This window comes from Chionomys nivalis, chromosome 15 (genome assembly GCF_950005125.1).
Source record: "Chionomys nivalis chromosome 15, mChiNiv1.1, whole genome shotgun sequence".
Lineage (NCBI taxonomy): Eukaryota > Metazoa > Chordata > Mammalia > Rodentia > Cricetidae > Chionomys > Chionomys nivalis.
The window spans coordinates 59,684,600-59,690,969 of NC_080100.1; the positions used below are offsets into that span (position 1 = coordinate 59,684,600).

General features: G+C 44.0%; 1 pseudogene; it reads left to right on the forward strand.

Annotated features, from left to right (window-relative positions):
• The first annotated feature begins 2,856 nt into the window (after positions 1–2,856).
• LOC130887211 (SH2B adapter protein 1-like) lies at positions 2,857–5,895 on the forward strand (annotated as a pseudogene).
• The last annotated feature ends 475 nt before the right edge of the window (positions 5,896–6,370 follow it).

Below are 6,370 nucleotides of genomic sequence, written 5' to 3' on the forward strand. Positions count from 1 at the left end.
AGATGTATCTATTGGGATTGGCTTCACAACTCTCCTTATTAGTTTTCTGTAGTGGTTTCTCTCTCTCTCTTACAAAGAGAAGTTTCCTTGATGAGGGATGAAAACCACTCATCTGTGGTTATAAGGACAGATATCTATACATTGTTTTCAGGGATTATGCTAGCTTATTGAATTAATGGTTATAGATTATCCTTTAATAGCCATAATCTCACTATCACTGATTAGTTAGCTGGGTTACCAGTATCATGCATGGTCTTCTGCTTGTTGAGTGGCTCCAACTTCCAATTAGAAAGCTGTTGATTACTGCCAAGGTATATGTACCACTATTGCCACCCATAGAGTAATCAATCGTGCCATGCTAACCATTGATGTGGTTCATAGGAGCTATAGATGTGTAGGACTGTTGGTTGCTTCCTTTCTTTGGATACTTACATGGCTCCTTCTGGTACCATGAAAGCTAGTCCTCAGGTCAGTTCTAACTCAAGGTCCTATAGTCCCTGTTTCTGAAGTGCATTTTGTCTTCAGCAATAGGAACTTATTCTTGACTTCTGGGCAGTGTATGTTTAAGCATCTTAAACTGCCTCTCTGTGTATATAATTTTAAATTATCACTAAGAGTGTCTAAAAAGGCCTCTTGGGAGGACTCATAAATCTGGGGTTTATACTTTTGTCTTTTGAATGCATGTCAATTTTTTTTAGCTAGAAATGTGGTCTCATTTCAAATGGTTTTCACTTGAATACTACTGGGATTTATCTTTTGGTTCATAAAATTGGTGTGGTTTACATTACATGGATGTTTTTCTCTATAAAAATGTTTGTTTAATCTATCCCTTGTCTTCTGATTTTAATAGCTATTTGTCTCAGATACTGATAGCTCAAATGCTTTTCCTTTGCATGTTAGTTTAGTTTTAAAAATGAACCACAGTATATCATCACAATTTTCTTCCTCCAATGTACGCTTCATAAAAATTTTAGCAGTCACAACTATTAATAAAGCTAAAACACAAAGTCTCTGAAACAGAAAAGTTTTCTCTTGCTTCCTCTAAGTTGTCCCCTTTGATGAAGAGAGGAGTAGTATTATTTAATTGTTGTCTGTTAAATTTTTAAAACAGTGCAGGAGTGTTTCAAAATTTCTGCACCATTTTGTGTTACTCTCAGCAATATATGAGAGTTCCAGCTGCTCTACTCCTCACCAACACTTTTAACATAATTCCACTTTGTTTTGGATATTCTGGTCGATGTATAGAATAGCATAAAATTTTATTTGTACTTCCCAGATACCAACTGTTAACTCTTTTCCTGATAGTCACTCACTTACTTTTTTTCATGAAGGATATGTTCAATTCATGTCTTTGCCTATACATGTACATGAGCACACACTTGACTTGTTTTTATAATATTGACAGTACTTCTATATTCTGTATAAGAATCAGATATACTTAACAAGTATTCTAGTCTGTGACAGAGTTTTCATTTTCTTTTTAATCAATTGTTTACTACCACAATTAAAATATACAGAATGACTACTACCCATAGAAATTCTTTCTTGTTCTTCAAATCAAAAAGCAACACATTGGAAAAATGATAAGAGGCTCCCCGAGTATCAGTAGTTTACCCTGAGGCAATACCTGGTTACAGAACCCAACCACCACCCAAGGACAGAACATTCAAAGGAAATGCCTAACATTCCAACCACTGTAGATAGGGTCACCTGCCAGCACGCATTCACCAGGACACCCCTAGACCAATGTCAGTCAATCAGGAGTCCTAAACTTCAGAGACTCCTCATCCCCACCTTTACTACTGTAAAAAACCAATTTTAATTTAGCTTAGGGCTCTCCAGTTATTCCAATATGTTAGACATATGGAGAGACCAAGTTTGCAAACTTGATTAAAATTAAGGCTCTTTGCTTTTATGTATGGTTTCCTTGTTGGCTTTAGTGGGGACTGTGCCGATTTGGGCATAACAAAAACCCCCAACCCGTTTACAATAAAGAGCTTTTACATTAGAATCTTTTGGAGTCTTGCCTTCACATCTCCTCAACGACTGCCCTTGGGAAACAGAGATCACACAACAGGCAGCAGCAACAATCCCAAAACTGGCGCATAGTGTGGATGGACCTTTTCCTTTTGCTCACTTTTTGGTCCTACCTGCTGCTGTCCCTGTCCCGACTCTCCCTCGACTCTTGAGTTCACCCTCTTTGGATGATTTTGGTGAGTTCACCCCTATTTTTATTTTCTAAGTTTTTGGTGAGTTGGGGCTTTCTTTCTTATACCTACATTTTCTTTTCTTTCCCGTTTGTCTTTATGGTTTAGGAACTCTCCATTGTGACTTGGTTAGTTCCAGTACCTCCACATGAGAGCTGAATGTTCAGTAGATAGAATCAATAAACGATCCTTTGACTGGTCGTTTTTGCCCAGAGACACTGTGAGCATTAGGTTGCTGTCTAACAAACTGCAGAAGTCCCTCACTACAAGCAGCACACCCGGACGGCCTAGAGCAACTGACGTCTTTTGCCCGGGGTCACTCTTCAGGATTAGCTGAGGTTCTCTTGCCTTATTGAAAGTCCTGACCACTCTTGTGGACTTTTGAACCTTTATCTCTGATTCTCTTTGTTAAAAATCCAATAGTTTAGAGCCATCAGGGCAGTGGCCAGTCTAGTAATTCACAGAAAGGCTTTGGCTGTTTGGCTGTTTGTCTGTGGTTGATCCCCTTTCCCTTCCCGGACTCCTCAGAGGGCAATTACTTCCCCTAGCATGGAGAACAGGGACCGGGATAGAGTTGTTGCCTCTCACCCTGGGTATTCTGACTGCTTTCTTCTTTGCTGCTCCTCACAGGATCTTCCTGGGGTCCACCATGAATGGTGCCCCAACTCCAGCATATAGGGTCTTCCCTTCCAGACCAGTGCTGCCACCACCCTCCTCCCCCAAGTTGGTAAGAGAGCTGTGAGTCCCATGTGAGAGGGGCTGCCCTGAATCTTGCCTGCTGTTTTCACCTTTACCTGGCTCCCCACCCACAATATGCAGAGTCTGGAGCAGAAGCTGCCTTTTCTGGCCGTTTTTCTGAGCTATTCCTAAGCACGTTGAAGCTGGGATGAAACGGGCCTTGGGTTCACTCTCCCCACCTGTCTTGGCCCCATCCGAGCCCTGGTGTTGAGATTGCACCACCACATGACTTGCCACTTGAACGCTGCAGGGTGGGCGGGTCCCTAGCTGTGTTGGGCCCATCTCCATCTTCTGAGGACCTAACTGCCCCCTTCCTTCCTCAGTCTCTTCCTTCTCTACAACATTCTGGAGGCTGAAGCTCAAGAAACACTTTTCCCTGCATTCTGTGGGTCCCTCAGTCAGAGGTTCTATACGAGGCATCCTGTACTGGAGAGGGGCCATTGATTTTTCTTCCAAAGCTGATTTTCTGGAGACCACATCAGGCCCTCCAGTCCTACGTGGAAACAGCAACTCCAACTTCTCTGGTGGTGCTGGGACAGTTGGTAGGGGATTGGCTAGTGATGACACATCTCCTGGGGAGAGATGGACTCCCCACTTTGAGAGGCTGAGACAGAATCGTGGGGGGAGAGGGGACGCTTGAAAGACCCAGCAGGAACGGTACAGAGAGAACAGCTGTTCAGTTTTATGGGGTCTAAAGAAGTTACCCCTGACCCAGAAGGAGTAGGTTGTGGAGGAGGGGCAGCTGGACTGACCTTAGTGGGAGGAGGGCAGCCTCAGTGGCAGAAGTAACTCTTACTAGTCTGAAATGAAGGAGGAGGGGAAAGTCTCTTGGAGTTCTTCGTACCACCCAAGACATTCCATCCCCAACACATTGTTACCTGCTCTACTATCACTGATGTCTGCACAGCCACAGCTCTAGAGATGCCTGACAGGGAGAACACATTGGTGGTTAAGGTAGAAGGCCCTTCAGAGTACATTCTGGAGACAACAGATGCACTTCATGTGAAGGCCTGGGGTTTGACATTCAGGAGCGCCTAAGTCCGGGACTCTGCCCTGCTATCTGCTTCCATTCCATGAACCTTCTCCTGGCACTTGGGACTTCCTTCCTCACAAAGGATAACACAGACAGCCAGGGGCCACCTGCCTGAATCATTCAGAAAGTCTGCCCAGCCAGGATCTGCTTTGGGACCCAGAGAGAGTAATGAATGCCTGTTACAAGGGGCTTACGGGAGCTTTTCCAACCTGCCATCAGCATCTAGTATGGGAGGTCCTTCTGTCTGTGTGTTGATTTATTGGTTAATGAATAAAGAAAACTGGCTTGGCCTATAGCATAGGAGGTAGAAGGCGGAGTTAGAGAGAAGCCATGGAGCTGCCAGAGACAGACATCCTGAAACGACCTCGTGGTAATGCACAGATTACTAGAAATGGGTTAAATTAATATGTAACAGTTAGCCAATAAGAAGCTTGAGCTAAGGGGTTAAGCAGTGTTTTAATTAATATAGTTTCTGTGTTATTATTTTGGGTCTAAGCTAGCTGGGCAGCTGGGAACCAACAAGCGACCCTTCCCCCAACAACCATCCTTCTCTTCTAGTTCTGCCTCCATTGCTGCCTCCCACTTTGACTCACTGGAACTTCTTTCTCCGGAATTGCTCCCTTGCATTCCCACTGAGGAGGGGCCCCTAGCAGGGACAGTTCATCTCAGCTCCCTCCCCTCTCCTGGACACTCCAGAAGCAACCACAGTGTCGTTCAAGTTCCAGGGAGAGTCAGAGGGTGCTGTGGGACATCAGCCCCTCTCAGGATAGCCTTGGTTACATGGCATGTTCTCTTGAATCAAGGCTGCCCAGTTAGTGCTGGAAGGAGACATTGGCTCCCATGGTATCTTCCTGGTACATCTCCCTGGAAATAATAACACAGAAACTGTATTCATGTAAACACTGCCTGGCCCATTATTTCTAGCCTCATATTGGCTAACTCTCACATTTTAATTAACCCATTTCTAATAATCTGTAGTCACCACGAGGTCATGGCTTACCAGGAAGATTTTAACCTACTTCCATCTCTGGCCGGAGCTTCATGGCGTCTGCCTGACTGATTTCTCCCAGCATTCTGTTCAGTCTTCTCCACCTATCTAAGTTGCTGTCCTATCAAAAGGCCAAGGCAATTTCTTTATTAACCAATTAAAGTAACACATAGACAGAAGATCCTCCCACATCAATGGACCATGCAGCTTCAAATCCATTACAATTGGTACTCCATGTTGAAGGCAGTTCTTGACCCCTCAGTTTTCCTCCAATGGCATTTTGCTTATGAGGATTCAGCAGAGACCCAAGCCTGTACAAACTTGCAATTTGGAGTTACTATTACCCTCAATTATGCTTACTGGCTATGGGTAATACACAAATACTGTCTCATAATCCATGATTGGCCTATATGCCTGTTTTCAACAAATATCTAACCTAGCCTTCAAGGCTCTCAACCTTTGTATGCACCAGGACAGTACAGGCTATTTTTGCAGTCTTGTCTAGCAGGCTGTGGAACCAATTCTTAAATTTTTGACCCATGTCATCAATGTTAAAAAGTGCATCCCATCTGTCTCTACCAAGGATATCCTTATTACACAGCTAACCTGGTTGGTGATCAACACCATTACCTGTAATGTCATTGCACCTGTTAGAAATGAGTATTTTCATAAGTCGGTCTTGGTTACCCATGATATTGTCTCACAAAGTGGTTCCATTTCTGCACTTATGGCTTCTATCGATGCCTTGGTCATTGACAAACTTGACAAGGGTGATAATTCTTCCCCATCAGGTCATACTTGCTGGGGATGTGGACAGTCTGGCCACTTACATAGGGATTGTCCCAGTGCTCGTCCGAAGACCTAATGCTCTAAATGCCAAAAGGGCTGTCATTCAGCAGGAGGCTGGAGAAGCACCCAGTGGGTCCTGATTTGAATGATAGACTAGACAATGGCTTCACAATCCTGGTGCATGAAGGTAAGTGGTGTGCATTGGTTTGCAATGGTTAAGGTGAACGTGTTCTCATCCACTAGGCAGATCTCTTTGATTTCAGAAGCACAGTACATGTCATTTAAAATGACGGATTGCTCCAGTAGTTTTGTTCTCTCTGATGAGGTTACTTGAACACAGTAGAACCAACCTTAATAGATAATTTGGCATCTCTGTGAGCTAGCTGGAGAATGTTGTGGAACACCTTTGGGTGCTCTTCCAGGGCCAAGGTGGCAACATGAACTTTCTGTTGATCATGCTTTATGTGCTCAGCCAGTTTCCCAGGACAGTCTATGAAAACAAGCCATTTGCAGCCCTTCACGCCAGTCAGTAGCCATTCATGGTACTTGGTGCACTCCCTGACCCAGGAGTTACAGTTAAAGATATAGAATGCAGAGACATTGTAGTAAGCAAAT